Source organism: Macaca nemestrina, chromosome 1 (genome assembly GCF_043159975.1).
Source record: "Macaca nemestrina isolate mMacNem1 chromosome 1, mMacNem.hap1, whole genome shotgun sequence".
NCBI classification, from domain to species: domain Eukaryota; kingdom Metazoa; phylum Chordata; class Mammalia; order Primates; family Cercopithecidae; genus Macaca; species Macaca nemestrina.
This window is the reverse complement of record NC_092125.1, coordinates 5,176,505-5,195,244: the sequence shown is the minus strand read 5'-3', so window position 1 is coordinate 5,195,244 and position 18,740 is coordinate 5,176,505. Positions and strand designations below refer to the sequence as shown.

At 38.8% G+C, this 18,740-nt stretch overlaps 2 long non-coding RNA genes across 2 annotated transcripts; both read left to right on the top strand.

Moving 5' to 3' along the window:
* The first annotated feature begins 2,301 nt into the window (after positions 1 to 2,301).
* LOC139356413 (uncharacterized) lies at positions 2,302 to 11,093 on the top strand. Its single transcript, XR_011608252.1, has 3 exons — positions 2,302 to 2,514; positions 6,929 to 7,117; positions 10,961 to 11,093. It is a non-coding gene; the product is annotated as an uncharacterized lncRNA (long non-coding RNA).
* A 4,424-nt stretch (positions 11,094 to 15,517) lies between these two features.
* Positions 15,518 to 18,359, top strand: LOC139356412 (uncharacterized). The gene is made up of 3 exons (XR_011608250.1): positions 15,518 to 15,613; positions 15,974 to 16,094; positions 18,110 to 18,359. It is a non-coding gene; the product is annotated as an uncharacterized lncRNA (long non-coding RNA).
* Positions 18,360 to 18,740: the final 381 nt, after the last annotated feature.

Here is an 18,740-nt window from a genome sequence, read left to right as displayed (position 1 = left end):
TAGTCACAAGGCTCCACCTAAGGGAAAGTGGGTGGGCAACACTGTCACATTCGTCAGAAAGAGAATCATTTATGCAAAAATGAATAGGTTCCAACCCCTTTCTCTTAGGGTAAACTCAAGGAACTGTAGTGAGAGTGGTGTATTTGTTTGCAATATTATTATTTATAGATGCCAGGATGCATGGAAGTGCTAGAAGGCAGGGTGATGTTCTGTGTGTCTTGATATCCCTCATGCCTGCCGCAGTACATGGCATGTGAAAAAAAGCTCAACAAAGCCTTGACAACTAAACAAATGAATTAGGTATTCTATATCCTTCATTTCCCAAGGCATTTCTTTTCTTTTTTTTTTTTAATTGAGACGGAGTCTCGCTCCATCCCCCAGGCTGGTGTGCAGTGGCATGATCTCGGCTCACTGCAACCTCCACCTCCCTGGTTCAAGCAATTCTCCTGCCTCAGCCTCCTGAGTAGCTGGGACTACAGGCATGCGCCACCACGTCTGGTAATTTTTTTGTATTTTTAGTAGAGACGGGGTTTCACCATGTTGGCCAGACTGGTCTCAAACTCCTGACCTCAGGCAATCCGCCCACCTCAGCCTCCCAAAGCGCTGGGATGACAGGTGTGAGCCACCACGCCTGGCCCCAAGGTATTTCTTATTGCTCTTCCTTCCCGGCCCATGTTAGGTACATCACATCAATAAGGCATTCTGTATATCCAAATCACTTCTGATTTGCTGCAATTCATCTTGATGAAACTGGAAGCTTTGGTTCTGCAGCTTTGGTAGCAGTTAGGAAACTGCCAGCAAAGCGGTAGGAACCAAGCAAGGTGCATTTCAGTGTGAACTGAAATTGCTGCCATAGTTGGTCCCTTACCTGACTCTCTTTCCTAAGAAGCAAATTGGTCTTCAGATAAATTTTGCCTGTTAGATTCTTGGCCAGATCTTTAGCCAAACCAACCAGTAAGCCATACTTTGAATATCAAATGCCCTGATCACCATCAGCGGTTATGCTCCTGGCTATTTTTCTCATAATAGCAGTGGGCCTGTGTTAACCACACATTGTCTCTCCTTTGGTTCCCTGGGTGGCGGATGGCACTCCCCTTGTGAGGCGGTTTGGCCCTGCAGCCATGCCTGGATAATGGCGTATCTTGATATCTTGGCTTTGGACTTCTTAAAGCACACTCTCATGAATGAGCAAATGGTCCTTGGCCAGACTCCTAAAAATAACTTGTTTTGCCTGCTGCCTCGGCATCTGACTGCAAAGTTGGTGATATGTATTATTAAGTAAATGTGAATTTAACAAAAGTGTGCTGTGGTTTATGCACTATTAATCTTATGCTGTGCTTTGAAACAATGTCAGGGTTTCTATGGACTTTTGAGTTTACATCTGAATTTGGATATACCAGAGCACTGGGTTCTTTTACTTATCTCTGTGAAATCTTTTATGCAAGGGTTGGTTTTCTCCTCGAGGCCTGGTGTCATGCAACAGAAACTGTGTATGTGCATGGTCATATTTTCATCTGTGTGCAGGCTGCCCCCTTGGGGTTCGAACATTCGTATTTGCTGCTTTTTCCTGCCATATACATTTAAGTGGAAAGAGTTTCATTTAGATGTAGAAAGGCCTGGAGGTGTGAGGAGGTGTAATTTTTCAGTAATGAGCTTAGTATGTATAAAAAGGTAATGGGCAGTTTTATAAGGACTATTTATAAACCACTGAAGGGGAAAAAAGCACACTTCATTCTTGTTATTAGGATGAGGAAACTAGATGAAAAGATTGTTCATTCCAGTTTAACTGATCTATATCAAAAGACTCAGAATAGATGAAAATCGGTATTTCAAAAAGACAGCAGGCTAAATAAAAAATTCCACACAATGTTCATCCCAAGTAGTCTTTTTTTTTCCTTTGTGTCTGTAGTTTGAGCACTGGCGATAATAAAGGAACCTGAAAAATGATAATCTCATTTTTTAGTTATTTGATAGTCTCATAACTGTAATCCAGTGTTTTGACATTGACCGGCCTCTTGTTTGAAAGTATCTTTGGTTACAGACCAGGTTGTTCTGAACTGGAAATGATCTACTTTCTGGGTTTTCTAAAGAAAAAACTTAGGCATATTTAATAAAACTCTAACCACTTATTTACCAAGAAATGCATTAATTCTTTTAATGGTGTTAAATGAGTATCCAGACTGTTACGGTTTTTGTAGTTGTTAATAGCCCACCTGCACTTACTCAGTCTTTCTTTTTTTGAGTATTCATATGTTCACAGAAACTCAGTCCAGATGGTTAGGAATTAGATAAGTTGTTTAAGACAGTGGCACGTTATAAAGATACCCAGACTAGTCCCTGCCTCTTAGGGGTGGGGACAGAGACTGCAGTGAGGTTAAGCATTTCACTCATGATCACACAGTCACTGGTGACTGAGGACATGAATTTAGTCTTTTCAGATCAAGCTGGTGACCAAAGTCTGTGACAACTGCATTCAAAGCCTCAAGTAACAATACGCTTCGTTCAACTGCAGAGGTAAGCCAGGACAGGGCTTCTTGATCTTTGACGAGTAATGGCTTCAACAGGGAGGCTTTAAAAGGCACATATCCTCAGATCCCACGCCAAGACCCTACCCTTGGAGATTTGGGTTCAATAAGTCTGAGGTGGGACCCTGGTATCAGTATTGTGGGAAAAGCCCCCAGGCGATTCTAATGAGCTTTAAAGGTTGTGAATTAGTGATCGAGGCCCATGGTCAGATCTACAAGCCTGGATACACGGAGAACGGTTTGAGGGAAAGAGGGGATTAGTCTAGTTCTGCCTCCACGCCAGAAGGCACAGGAGGGCTGACGGACTCCTGATGGTTTCCTGCAGCTCAGAGCCACGGTCAGGCAGCTGAGCAATCCCTCCTCCTTCCCTAAGCCACAAACCTCTGGCAGATGCTTGGTGATTTCCTTATGGTAGACGCGAGGGGAGTAATCACACCCTTACATGTTAGGAACTTTATCCTCTACATCTCTTTAGAGATGCTAGGGTTCCCTGTGGGCTGCAGGGCTAGGCATTCTCAGGCAACCTCTCATTCCTCACCAGAAATGAAGACCACCCCCAGCCTCTCAAGTCACCCTCTTCGTGATCTTCTTCTCTCAGTCCTGTGGGGTCCTGGTCATTCACATTCATGGTTCAAAAGCTATTTCGGTGCCTGCTCTGTGCCGGGACTGTCAGACATGTGACCCCAGTAATCCCAAACCCAAACAACCCCCACATGGGGCTTTCTTGAAACATGCAGAAAACAAATCAAAAGTCTTTTCATGTATAACTTCAAATTGTTTCCTGGTTTTAGAAAAGCATTTTTGTACCATTTCATCTTGTACCCTAAATAAACATCAATACTTCAGATTTTAGTTAATAGAAAAATTTTAAATTCATTTTTGTATTTCCAGTGAACAAGCCAAAGTGTTAAATCTTGCTTCATTTTCCCCCTAGGAAATAGGCAAATCTGTTAAAATTTACCTTCTGCCTATCATGTGCTTCAAAACTCTGAAAAAGAGCTGAACTTCAAAAATCAAACCATCAAAGGAAATAACAGTGAACAGTAACAACATCTTCTGGGCAGTTCTGAAAATAGAGGCTCTAAAATTTTTATACAAATGCAAGAAAGAGTCTCATGATAAAATGTGATGGATAATAACTTGCCTTATGATGCAGGCCACAAACTCATTATTAAGCCGAAATGGAATTTTAAACATTATTCCTTTTGCATCTATTATTTTTATCTCAATCATGTTTCCTGAAATGGATTGTCTTTGGTAATTGTCCAGAATTTGTGGGAAATGTTGGTTCAATAAAACCATCATGATTGATTTTTTGGAGGAAAATAGAATTCTATCTATATATCTGTCTGTCTGACTGTCTGTTTTTGAAGTGTCTAACCCTGTTAAAAAAATACCCTCAATGATCTTATTTTGCACAAGTATCAGGTAGGTTATAATAACAATAGCCTACAAAATACACAACAGTAGTATAAAAGGAAATGGAAAAGCTCTATCTACCTCAATGATCCATTGTTGTCTCTAGCAATATGCTCACAGACTACCAGTTAAGTGAAATTTTTTTTTTTTTTTTTTTTTTTTTTTTTTTTTTTTTTTGAGACAGGGTCTTGCTCTGTCTCCCAGGCTGGAGTGCAGGGGCACAATCAGTGCTCACTGCAGCCTCTATCTCACAGGCTCAAGCGATCCTCCTGTATCAGCCTCCCAAGTAGCTGGGACCTCAAGTGTGCACCACCATGCCCAGCTAATTAATTCAAAAAAAATTTTTTTTTAGAGATGAGGTCTTGTGATGTTGCCCAGGCTGGTCTCAAACTCATAGCCTCAAGTGATCCTCCTGCCTCAGCCTCCCAAATAATACTTGACAATGATGCTAAACCCTGAATAGAGAAATTATAAGCATGAACCACCATGCCCTGCTTTATTTATTTATTTATTTATTTTTGAGATGGAGTCTTGCTCTGTCGCCCAGGCTGGAGTGCAGTGGCATGATCTTGGCTCACTGCCAACTCCGTCTCCTGGGTTCACACCATTCTCCTGCCTCAGCCTCCCGAGTAGCTAGGACTACAGGCGCCTGCCATGACGCCCAGTTAATTTTTTGTATTTTTAGTAGAAATGGGGTTTCACCATGTTAACTAGGATGGTCTCGATCTCCTGACCTCATGATCTGCCTGCCTCGGCCTCCCAAAGTGCTGGGATATAGAGCCCTATGGAAGCTTTTCTTAATGTCCTCTATAGATGTTCAAAAATTACACCTCATCATGGGAAAAACACACAAACAAAGAGGAAAGGCAGCAGTAAGAACAAGAAGAACAGCAGCTGACCAGGGCTTGAGATTAAAGCCACACCATTTTGGAGAGCTCATCTTCCATTATTAGAAATGTTTGAGTCTTAGATGCTTCAATATTAAGATGATGTAAGAAGATGATTTTATGACATAGTGAGTTGTATCCTTGAGCATGTGGCCCTTGTTAAGTGGGCCTTTAGAAAATAAATTTAAAATTGGGATATTGGAAACTATATTTTCTGTTTATTTACTAGGTAAGAGAAGGCTATGCTCTTGTTTCTTCTTTCTGGGAATACAGCTAGACTAAATTTCTCAGACTCTCTTGCAGTTAATTTTGGGCCACACGACAGAGTTCTGGCCAATAACATGTCAGTAGAAGTGTCAAATGCCACCCTAGGCATGGATCATGTTAAATCTCCTTGTATATAATCTTGTGTGATACCTATTTCTATTCTGTGGGGACTTGGGAGGCCATATATGGAAGATGATTGGAGTCTCCGATGGCCGAGATGGGAAAAGATTGGTCTCTGAATAACTGCATGGAACGGAGGGTCCCACATTCTTCTCCCACCCAACGAGAACACACTGGGCTTGTCTATCCTCAGAAATAAACCTTTCTGCCCTTTGATCAACATCTCATTTTCCTCACCCCTGGTAACTGCCATTCCGTTCTCTACTTCTATGAGTTCAACTTTTTAGATTCCACGTATAAGTGAGATCATGCAGTATCTGTCTTTCTGTGTCTGTCTAATTCCACTTAGCGTGACAGCCTTTCGGTTCATCCATGTCACAAATGACAGGATGTCCTTTTTAAAGGTTGACTAGTATTCCACTGGACACATACCATGTTTTCTTTATCTATTCATCTGTTGATGGACACTTAGATTGATTCCATACCCGGACAATTGTGAATAGTGCTGCAATGAACATGAGAGTGCAGGTATCTCTTCAACATACGGACTTCATTTCCTTTAGATGCATACCCAGGAATAGGAGTGCTGGATCATATGTTAGTGTTATTTTCATTTTTTTAGGGAACCCCCCTCACCCTCCGCCACACAGTTTTCCATAATGGCTGCACCCATGTATATCTCCACCAATGTTGATTTATTTCTTATAGAAACGAACTTGGGAAGGATGCAATCCTGGGCTGGTATGGTAAATTTAGGAAGTCATTAAATTAAGAAGCTTCCTCCAACTCTCCTCTCCAGCCTCCTTGTAATGTGGCTCTCAACCTTGTGGTCCATCAAGTCAGCCCAAGCTCCAACCATCACATCCATATTCCAGACAGTGGAAAGTAACCAGGAAGAAAGGGTCAAAAGGCATATACACGGTCTTTTAAGGAGGCTTCCTGTAAACTGCACAGAACACTTCCACGTGCATTTCATTGTCCAGAATTTGTCATAGGGAGCTATCTAGCTGCAAAGAAAGCTGGGAAATGTAGTTTTTACTTGGGGGCAGTTATGTACTTGAGAGTTTTGTCACTAAAGAAGAAAGGGAGAACAGCTATTGGGGTAGGAGACCAGAAGACTTTGCTATAGTTAATAACTGCAAGCTTCTTACTGTGAGGGAAAAATCGGCTTATATACAATACAATTGTAGACACACACACCTGTGTTCATGTGCACACTTCTTTGTTTATACTTTAACATATGTAACATATATAGCTTGCCATTTTCACCCTAGTCTTAGCCCATCAGAATTCCTCTGTAGTCAGTGAACTAACTATTTTCCAGTGTTTTGGGCATAAACGTAACTCTACCTGATGGCAAAAGAAAAATAAGGATACTTTACATTTTGTGTATCAGCATGCATAGAAATACAGTCATGGGCCACATAATGGTGTTTCGGTCACCAATGAACTGCAAATATGATGATCACATAGGATTATGAGCTTAAAAGTTCCTATCACTTAGTGACATAGCCATTGTAATACCATAGCACAATGCATTACACACATTTACAGTGACGCCGGTATGAACAAACCTACCTGTGCTATCAGTTGTATAAAAGTACAGCACATGCAATTATGTACAATAAATAGTACTTGATAATGATACTAAACAACGATGTCATTGATATATGTTTTTACTACGCTATACTTTTTACTATTATATTTTAGAGTGTATGCCTTCTACGTATTAAAAAAAAAAAAGTTAACTGCAAAGCAGCCTCAGGCCAGTCCTTCAGGAGGTGTTCCAGAAGAAGGCACTGTCATCACAGGAGATGACAGCTCCACGTGTGTTACCCCCCCGAAGACCTTCCAGTGGAAGATGGTGACACGGATGATCCTGACCCTGCATAGACCTAGGTGAATGTGTGTCTTTGTGTCTCAGCATTTCACAAAAAAAAGTGTAAAAAGTAAAAAATAAATTTTAAAAATAGAAAAAAGCTCATAGAATATGGATAGCAATATTCTTGTACAGCTGTACAATAAATACGTTTGTGTTTTAAGCTAAGTGTTATCCCAAAAGAGACAAAAAGATTTTTAAAAAATGAAAAGTTTACAAAGTAAAAAAGTGACCGTAAGCTAAGGTTAATTTACTAGTGAGGAAAAAAATATTTTTAAATAAATTTAGTGTGGCCTAAGTGTCCCGTGTTCATAGAAAGTCTACAGAAGTGGCCGGTAACATTCCAGGCCTTCACATTGACCCATCCTCACCCACTGACTCACCCAGAGCAACTTTCAGTCCTGCAAGCTCCATTCATGGTACGTATCCTCTACTGGTGTGCCATTTTAAATCTTTTACACCTTATTTTTACTGTTGAGATACACAGATACTTACCATTGCGTTACAATTGCTTACACTATTCAGCCTAGTAACATGCTGCACAGATTTGCAACCTAGGGCAATAGGCTGCACCTGATAGCCTAGGTGTGTAGTAGGCGATTGCATCTGGATCTGTGTGAGTGCAGTCTATGATGTTTACACGATGGCAAAATCGCCTAAGGATGCATTTCTCAGCACATACACCTGTCACTAAGTGATTCATGGCCGTAAGTAATTACATGTATGTGTCAGTATAACACGCTCTGCTACTGTTTCAATGTAAGCACGGCAAGTATTATGCTCATCCTATTGGATTTAGGGATGGATATTCCCTATTCTGAGTCTGTTGATGCCAGTGCATGTGTTTGAGTGAATGGCAAGAACTTGCTATACCTTCCATTTCTATAGTGCCTACTACTTTATAGAATTGTGGAGACATCCTGGTAGAATAAATATAAAACAGATAAACTGTCTTTACATTGGATGTGTGGTACATACCGTTCTTTATCATGTTTCCTGTGTACTCTATTTCACGGGCACATAATATACACACCAAATTTCCTCCCTATTTTCTACAACATCAAGGACAATGCCCTGCCCCCATGTAATATTATATTATTTTGTTTTAAAATTGCATCTTCTCTCATTCCCCACCCACCTGTCGGGATACACTCCAACATCGTATTTGGCCATGCTACCACACCCCTAATATAACAGCATATGGCATGTTTCAAACCAAAGATTTAGGATTTTCAGTACCCTCAGCGATCAGGTGTTGGAAGCGTCCAAAAAGTGACCTCTAGAAAACTAGGGCTGCATGGTTTACATTTTACACTGTCTAAATGCTTTACAAAGGACTATCTCTTAATCTCCCACTAACCCTATCATTAAAGTGCACGCTATCATTGTCATCCCTGTTTTTACAGAAGTGGAAACTAAGCCTTGCCTAAGTTAAAGTACAGTTACATAGCTAGGGGCAGCCTGACGCCAACTGCAGATGGTCTGCCCCCAAAGCCCACGATTCGAATCACGACGCCATGATTCAGATCATCAGCATGGCCCCTGACGGTCGGTATCCAGGGTCCCCACAGAGAAGCTTTGCCAGCCACACACATTTGGGGAGCACCGCTTTGTACAGCGTGCTCTGCTCAGACACAATCCCTCTCTGGGAAGGCCTGCAGTCTGGTTAGGAAAATAACGTGATCATATAAAATGACTGGAATATCGAATACCCTATCCACAAGAACCCACTGATCTCCAGGCTGAGGCGGGCTCGTGACTGCAGAAGAATTAAGAATCGTAGGGGTTCGTGGCTGCTGACATACTGTTGCAGACCACCTTCCCTCACTATGAAAGATTCAGTAGTTTGAGGCAAAGGTTTTTTGGGTTTTTTTTTCTTTCCCAGGCAAATCGTGTCTTCCCATGAATTAACCACCAGCCATTTTCATGTGCACTCACTCATCCCCCTGCCACCCCAGTCATTTATTTGCAATCACGTTCGCATATTCTGGGCACTGGAAGTTGGTTCAGTTAACAAGGAAGAAGGAAACTGATAAAGATATTGTTAATGGATCTCTTTGTGCATAAAAAGAACTCCCATCTTCCCTCCCACATGCTGTCCTGAATTCCCCTTTTCCTTCTTCTCAAAGTTTTACTTTTTCTCGGAATGTCTGTGTGTGCCATATGACAGTGATTTTCTGCGGTAATTGCTTTATTCTTCAATAAGAACCTTTACAATAGCAAACTCCTACAATACTTATGTGTAAATTAGGGCTGTTCCAAGGCAAAAAATTGAAACTTGCACGTCGTCATTTTTGATAAATTTTTAAAAATTCCCCTTGAATGTGAGAATATTTGTCTTGTGCCAAAAAAAAAAAAAAAAAACCATTAATTATTTTCTGCATCTAGAGTTTCATGCATTTGGGTTTACATTACAGGATCTCAGAGAGAATAGATCATTAATTCATTTCAACAGAGTCAGCTTACCAAGAAAAAGTGTGTTTCGTTCTGCTTTATACAAAAGTCGAGTACGATTCTATAGAATTGCAATTTTACAATTAGAGTGCTCTTGGGCTTATGAACAGTGTTCATAAGTCGGCTGGCTGTGGAGGGTAGAGGGTGGCTGCGTCCCCAAACAGCAGGGCCCAGCACGAGGGAAACGCCACACACCTTCTCTGAGGGGCCCCAGAAGAAATGATCGCGGTAGCAGTAGCTTTATTTTGCTCACTTGCAATAGCAACAACAAAATGATGCCACAGACGAAAACTGTCATGTCCCACCCGCTCCATCTGTCCTGTGCTGTGCACCCTCATTCTACAAATTAATCTTTCACACATTTTTTAACAAAAAAGTGTTCATGTTATAAAAGAAAAAAAAAAACAAGGAAAACAGAAAAGGCTGTGTAGAAAATAAATTAAATTTAAATTTGATGGCAGTTATGACTTTTTTTATTGACTATAAGAGCAAACAGTCACATCAAATTGGTGCCACTGGCATATAATTAAAACTACAGGGCACCCTTAATGATCTCTGACAATGATCGCGTGTGTTTTTTTTAAATATAGCACGCACATTTTGTCCAATTTGGGCTCTTTTTTCCTGTTGCTTTTGTCCTCTTTCTGAGTGGATATTATTCATGAACTGAGTCTTTATTATCTATTTGGCCATCTGCATAGCATTGGCCATAGTCCCCTGTATTGTAATTTTGAGTGAAAATAAGGACTGCTGGAGATTGCAACACTAAAAATAAATAATAATAACAACACGCTTTAAGAACTCAAAAGTAAAAAACATAAAGAAAAACATTTGGGCTGGAGGTGAGCTTTGGAGGTACGTGGCTTGAAGGTGGGGGTGAAACAAAAATCATTCCATTCCCTCATTCAGCATAATAGAAGCTGGATATTCACTCTGACCAAACTACCATCTAGTTGCCTTGATAAGATAATATGCAATTCTGAAAGCAATGCTTCCTCATGCTGGATTGTCTTTGAAAGAAAACAAATATTTGTTCTCTTGGTACTCTCTTGCTTCAGAAGTCCACAGACTTCTTCGTGGAGGGACAGCCAGTAGCACAGCCTCCTCTGGCTATCAAGATTTTAGCCACTGAATATTCATCTTTACCACGTATTAGGTCCCTTGCTTTTAGTTTAGTGAAGGCAGATTTTTTAAAAAGTTAAAATAATAGAACATATTTCCAATTAAAAAAATATGCGTGGGGGAAAATGAACTGAAAACTAGTATAATTGTTTTATTTCTAAAACGTTGTCTAATTTTATTTGGTTTCCTCCATTCTTCCCCCCAACCCTTTGGATCTTTTCTTTTCTCTCTTTCTGAAATTCTTTTCATCAGGGTTTACTTGCCTTTATTTTCTTTCCACTTGTCAGATCTTCCCTGCAGCCTCTGGAAGGCCATCAAACCAGCTGATTGAAAGATGAATATGAGTTAGCAAAGAAACATCTTCCTGAACAGAATAAATATGCAAGACTATAATATATGAGAAGAACACTTTTGTTTCAAGTGAAAATATACAGTATTCTATTTGTTTTTTAATGTTCTTTGATTTTTCTTTTTTGCTTGTAGTTTATTCCTATTAAACTTGAGGAATATTCAATTAAAGCTTTGCTTCCTCTCTCTCTCTTTCTCACGCTTTCTTTCTCTCTTTTTCATGCACACAAACTGCTTGAGCTCACTACCAAAGCAGAATGAATTCTGTCAATTATCTCATTATTTAGAAAATGAGTTATTTACTTGCATTGAATTATGGTTTAAAATAACTTTCTTGTTGTATTTCTCTTTCCTTCTAAAATTGGTTCATGTATGTATACAGTAATAACCTGAATGGCATAAAATTTTCAAATTTGGAAAGTTTGAGCTAATCACTTTAATATCCATATTGATTTACCTAAAAATAATGAAGAAGTTCTAAAATCAAAAGAGATAACCCAGTTTCCAAAATAGCCCATGTGTACTTGCTCATGGTGGATAAAATTTAGGGCATATGTATTTATTTATTTTCATACCTATTTAACTACTATAGAGAGGGTATGCTGGTCATTTTTAAAAATGATTAAGAGTTAATTTATAGCTTTTAAGACTAATTTAATGACAAATATTCCAATAGCCCCATAATACTAAACTTTTGTATCTAGCATTAATGTTAATTTTAATTATTATACGTTTATATATTAATATTATATCCATTAGTTACCCCCATGAGATCTGCAGAAAATAAAAATGCAATGATATTTTACACAACTGTTTTAAGCCACATCATTCCATTTTCTCTAAATTGATGTGATAATCATTGATATTTTAAAACCTTATCCAGATGTGCGTTTAATAATACAGTACAGATTTCTCTTTAACAAACTATATTTCAAGTCTGATTCTCTAAAACAAAAAATTCCTCCCCCCAAAAAGCAAAATCCATAGTCTAGAGTATGCACAATTGAGAGTCAAAATTTCCACTCTTTTAACATAAGAATAAAGTGATAAAAAAAATCATGTCCTTAAAAATATTCTTTTAGCAATCTGATATAATACGAATACTTTAAATAATACTAAAAGACATTATACTTGTGTGAAATGGTCTGGGCCAATATCACATGCCTCAGTCATTCCTTTGTATTGTTCCTCTAGCCCCCACCTCCTGCTAAAGTATTATATCAAATGTTATCTGATACTAAACATTAACTCTTAACCATAGCTTACAACTGCCCTGAGTTGAACTAGAAATTCCAAGACAGAATAACAAATGGGGCCTCTCTCTCCACTCACTCTCATTCTGTGGGAGTTTTAGAGTTGTTTAGGAAAGCAGGATTTGAAGAATGACATCCTAGCGTGCTTAGGTAAAGTATGTTCATTCTAGAATATTTCTGTAGCTGTTCGTAAATGTCACAGACTGATCATCTCAGAAGCTGTGTAAGAAGAAGGGATCTCAATCAAATGTCTGACCAGATCCCTCCTTATGGCCGTAAGAGTTTAATTTTCATTTAAACAACAATAAATACAGGCATAAGGGTTTGAGATGAATTATGTAAGCCCCTTAGCTACAACCATTACATTCTGCCACCAAGTGAGCTGCTGTTCTCACTTTGTTTTATGGGTTCTGCATAGCCTGTGTTATTATATCTGCCAAATAAAACCCAGCAAACCATGCAAATGAAAATATAATCTTTTATCTCTCATAGTCACCGGATGTACCCAAATATATAATTTTATCGATTCCTCTGCACCAAATGTACTGCTATTAGGACCCTACTGTCTTAATAGGACCTACAGAAAGGGAAAACATTTCTTGCTTGGAGGTATCTTCATTTATATCCACCAATAGCATATGTCTGCAGTTGAGGCTGCACTTGAAAAGTCAGGAATAATTCCTTTCATTATATTTTTAGCTCGTTTATGTGGTTCGATGGAGATCATGGATGCATCCTCAAGGATAAACACCCAAATGACTGTGCGTTTTCAAAGCATGGCAGATTCTAATTTGTTTAAAAACAATAGAGTTTTTTCTTTTGATTTCAGAGTGGCCTAAATATCTGAAGAAAAATGACTTAGTGAATTGTCGATGAACTAGCTCTGCAACTCACCAATCTTAATTTGGGGACTTGGACAAGTCACTTAGCCATTCCATTTCAACATTCTCCTCCAAGTAATGAAAATAACAACACATCTTATGCCTATAAGCGATGTTTGAGGAATAACTCACCTCTAAAATGCCTCAAGGATGAAAAACCTCTTCTATATCCTAGAGAATTGCTATGCTTCTCCCAGGAGTAAAGTCTCTACCATATCCATCTGGGGATATTTCTAGGTTGGGTCAGAGTGCACCCCAAAAAAGTAAATATATGCTTTTCTGGTAGTCTACATAATAAGCTCTCCTTCATCCCAAGTTTAAAGGGAGCAATTCAACATGTAAAGCATTGCTATTCCCGCTAGCCTTGGAAAAAACAAAGGTGTAAGTTATTTCTTTTCACTATCTCCCTTCCCTTCTCCCCTCTTTCCCTTCTCTCTTCCTTCTCTGCTGCCCTCTCCCTTCCTTCCTTCTGTTCTCTCCCTCCCTCCCTCCCTTCCTAGAATATTTCTTGAATGCTTATTATGTGCCAAGCACCAGTCTAGGTGCTAAGGATATTATCATAGAAAGAGTCCCCATCCTGAGGGAGCTTACATCCCACCAAGGAAGACAGGAAACAAAAAACAGAGGCCGGGCGCGGTGGCTCACGCCTATCATCCCAGCAGTTTGGGAGGCCGAGGCAGGCAGATCACGAGGTCAGGAGATCGAGACCATCCTGGCTAACAGAGTGAAACCCCATCTCTACTAAAAAAATACAAACAAATTAGCCGGGCGTGGTGGCGGGCGCCTGTAGTCCCAGCTACTTGGGAGGCTGAGGCAGGAGAATGACGTGAACCAGGGAGGCGGAGCTTGCAGTGAGCCGAGATTGGGCCAGGGCACTCCAGCCTGGGCAACTGAGCAAGACTCCTTTTCAAAAACAAAAAAAACAAAAAAACAAAAAACAAAAAAACAGAGTGGGTATCTTTGACAATGGGAATTTTCCTGGTTCACTTTATCAAAGTAGTTCAAGAGTGCTTCCTTCCAATGCTAGTTCATGCATCTGGTGATGAGCCAGGCCAGATGTTTTGTACAGAGGCTGATGTAATTCCAACCAGGCCTGATGCATGATAAGGATTCAGTGGCTGTTAAAGGAATGAATTTATTTCTGAAATGTGATTAGTTAGGTTAACATATAATTCAAATTACTCAATGAAATGTCAACATATACCTACAATTTCCCCATAAGGTCAACCTAAAACTACGCAATGAATGTGCTATGAAATTCTTATCTCTATTAAGAAAAACCTAGTTCATATTAAGCCAATCTTACCAGAAAACCAGCCAAACTAGTGACTTAGGTATATGAGTGTGCATGTGAGTACACACACACACACACACCACACACACACACCTTGCCTTGATTGTAGCAACCTCATGTCTAGAAAGAGTTAAATGCTGAGTACAGCCTACATTATTTTTTTAAAATTCTTTATTCTTTTATCAAGTGATCTCTTGGCAAAATCAACTGAGTATATTCTAGTCTTCTTTACTTTGGGGCCAGCTATTTCATGAAGTATTATTTAAGAATAATTTGCAAGACAAAAAATAGTGCCATACATCAGCAGAGCCAGGAAGAAGTATTCACATCTCTGCTTTATTTACCTTGCTGCTGCCACCACCAACTCTGCCAGCACCATCGCCACCACCATGGCCTCTACCATAGATCACTTCCCACTGGGATCTTTCCTTCTCTTTCCCCTTCTTCCATTTTCCTTCTTCTGTACTGTCACCATTTTCTCACCATTCTTCACAGCCCTCCCGTCCCTGTAAAGCTCTTGTCCCATATATTGCTCTACTCTGTCATTTGTCTCTGTCTAAAATGCCCTATTGTGCATGTGTCTCTGTCACGCAGTCTCTTGTCCCCGTGTGTTTTAGTGAGCCTGTGTTCCTGCATCTGTCCCATATCCCAAGTGCTAAGGTACGGCATGGCTTTGCAGACCAGTTGTGAGTCCGGTTTCTTTTTTTGAACCCCATTTTTTTTTTTTTTTTTTTGCCATGACCTTGCTGAGCAGCCTCAGTTGTATAAAGTGACTTCAGAGTAATGGGTTTTCAGTTAAACCATGTGACAATGCATTTATGTACAGAGACAGAGAACAAAGAAAGCTTCCAGGCCCCTAGAAGGAATGTGAAATGTGCGTTCTCTGAGTTCATATTCAAGAACCACTCTTCCTATTGTCTCCCATAAAGCTATTACTGCAGCTTCAATTTAAAATGCTTATTTTTACTGAGTTTAATTTAGATACACATTTGCATTGTAAAATGGGTACTTCAAAAATAATCATTTTAGTCTTAGGCATAAATGCTAGTTCTTTGTAAGAGAAGTAACTTCCTGAGTTGCATGTTATTGCTAAGGGTGAAGTAAATTTCTGGAGTGAGATTTAACCTTCTGTCTGCTCTTATTACCGGGAATAGTTTGAATTTGGTACGTATCAAGACTTTTGTGTTAAATTTATAGAATTTCTTTATAACCAAAGAGTTGTATTAAGACAATTTTATCTTATTACAGTAGTTAGGATTGGTAAAAACTTATTAGGCATCAGCAACATATTAGTCACTGAAAGAAAAATGAAATCTCATCTTTGTCCAGTGGATTCACAATGACATTTATATATACATAATGAAGATATAAGAGGGAATGATACTATTTTATGTATTGTTGGCACCTAGCACATGGTGGAAATTTAACAAGAACCATGATAATGCAGTTTCCTTAACATATACTAAGTTCTTAGTAAATAACTTCTAGATTTATCATTTTCCTTTCTGCTGGTTTAAATCCAAGAAGGTGCTGCCTTCAAGAGCGAAGCAAGCACAAAAGGGAAGGAAAAATCTCTGCCTGGAGGAGAATGCAGACAGACATGCTGTTTGTGTCTTTGGGTCTGAAGCCCAGCAGCTAACACACAGTAGGTGTGAGGCATCAATATTATCTGGTAACCTCTCTTGTTCTGTTCATTTCACCTTTTCTAAGTTCATTTGCAACCTGAATTTCTACAGACTCCAATTTAAGCAACTTAATACAAGTGAGAGTATTAGCATTCAAATATTTAGAAGTTTTATCCTCTCATTTTGAACAAAACAACTTCTATTTACTAATATTGTACAACATTTTAGCACAATTGATACCCCTGAAGACTTCCATTATTGAAGAAGAGGTTCTGAATATCAAAGGTTCATATTAAATCCTTCTTCAATAGAATTTACTCATCTGGAAGTCACATGTTTAGTTGGGTTGTTTTAAATGGTAAATCTTAAAAAGCCCACAGATGAAATGAGTGCATCTTTTAATGATCCAAAGCAATGCAGCCTTCGACACCACAGATTAACTCCAACATGTGGTATTTGAAGGCATGGGATTTTTAAGGATGGTAGACTTGCCTTTCGAAATTTGTTTTGTTTAGGATATCCTTTAAATAATTTTTAACTGATTGAACTCCCACCAGTGAATGACACAAAGGCATTCTGTGTAGCAAGGAAGCCAGCCAGCCTGGGGTTCAAAAGTGGCCTGGGATTATATACAAAGTGAATGATGAATATATTTATAGCACAAAGTTAACTAGAAAAGGCATCATTGTGTGCATGTTTTTCTTCCATATGCTGTAAGGTATAATGTATTTTATGGGGAGACTGGAGGAGATAGAGGGGAGAGAGAGAGAATGAAAAGAGGGTTGTGAGTTGGGTGGTTACTGAAATACCTCCTTGATTTTTCCTAAATTATTTGAAGTGGCCTGTCTTAGTCCCAACCAAGCTTGAACTATTGGCCTCCTTCAGCCATTATGCTGTCTGTGAAAGCACTGATTTACAGTAAGCAACAAAAAACTGGCTACACAGGAAAAAGAGTTTTAGGGAGACTGTATCCTTTGCTCCTCTCTGTCCTTAAGCCTCAGCAGGTTTGAATTACTGGTGTAGGTTCATTCTGCTTTCATTGGTATACCACCAATGCCTGCTGCAAACCTGCTAAGGACTTTTCATCAAGAGTTTATAACATTATTTCTGTCTCCAGGGCTGAGAATCAGGCTGAATTATCTCCAATTTAGGGCTTACCACAGTTTAGGAATTTAATAAATAGATTCAAGTATCATAGAATTTATAACCCAGGGAACGATTTGACATAGAATGTGCTTTGCAGAATTATATTTTATAGATAAGATTAGAATATATTATAGAGAATTATAAATGCATAAAATACGTATTTTAAGAAAGATGCTATATAAAACATGCTCCCTGTCCACTTTATTGTTGTGATGTGTGTTCTGGTTTGTTCATTTACTTTTTTAAAATCACTGTCTCAACTGCATTTCAGTGTTTCCTTTTCCCTTTAGACCATATCAACCTGTTCATTTCTACATGCCAGGAGAGAGACAGACACAGAGAGAAAAAATCTAAATAAGTTCACAGAATTTCATGTATGCTCTGATCTTGAAAATGAGTGGGCTTAACAGAAGCTTGAACAAACTTTCCAGTTTAGTGTCTTTTTCCTCTCTAGGTTCAAAATCAGTTTGACCTCTACTTACATTTTATTAGATTTTATAGTTATTATATTATCAATATAATACCTTCAAATACCTGCTATTTTACTATTGTTTGCCTCCCTAATTTTTAAAGAAAAATTCCATTCCTATAGGAAATGAATACATTTATAAAACATCAATATCCAAAAACTAGTTTCCAAGATAACTTTTTCAATGTGACCTATTGCATAAAGTGTAATAAAAACACTGAGGTTTTTCAGAGATTTGAGCTGTGGTTCACACTTAAAAGTCAGACCTTCATTTTATGGAGTTGCTCATCAAATTAAATTTTATTTGATCCATCAACATTTTGTACTATTAAATTGTTATTAGTTGAAATGAATATGTTATTAGCACATAAAACTTGTTCCCTGGCAAGGAGGATTCATTTGTATCACTCTTAATTTCAGGACACCTAGGAAAGTATGGATTACCTGGAACTGTACAGGACTGGATTCCTCCCGAGAGAAAGTATGGTATCTTTTCCCAAGAGCTTAGAATGTATACTTTTTGCCCTTTTTTCCCCCCCACTGTGGGGGGCGGGAGAGAAGTATAGATTATTACCTAAAAAACAAACAAACAAAAAAATGACAAACTCTGTCAAGTAGCTTTGTGTCATGGTAATTTGCTAAGCCTGTTATATCGTGGTAAACACCCTACTTTGAGGTGCTTACTTGAGGGGATATTTAGACTTTTACTTATTACCTTCCATGGTTCCAATGGGCATTAAATAAAAATAGTACTCATTCTGTACTACGACTCCTGTGATACCAGCCTACTTTTATTTACAATTTTCATGGTGATAACTTTCCAAAGGATTAAAAGTATCATTTGTATGATAAGTTTATAAGACAGTTTAAAACAAAGAGAGTAAAAACAATTTATTTAAATATGAAAAAAAGGGCATAAAAGACAGTCACACTAAGGGACTCTGTATAAAATGGTTGTAGCAATTGAGGGGCAACAGACTTGCTTCCTTAAATATCCATTTAATCTATATTTCCTGGCCACACTGCTCAGTTCCCAAAATGGATTCTAGTA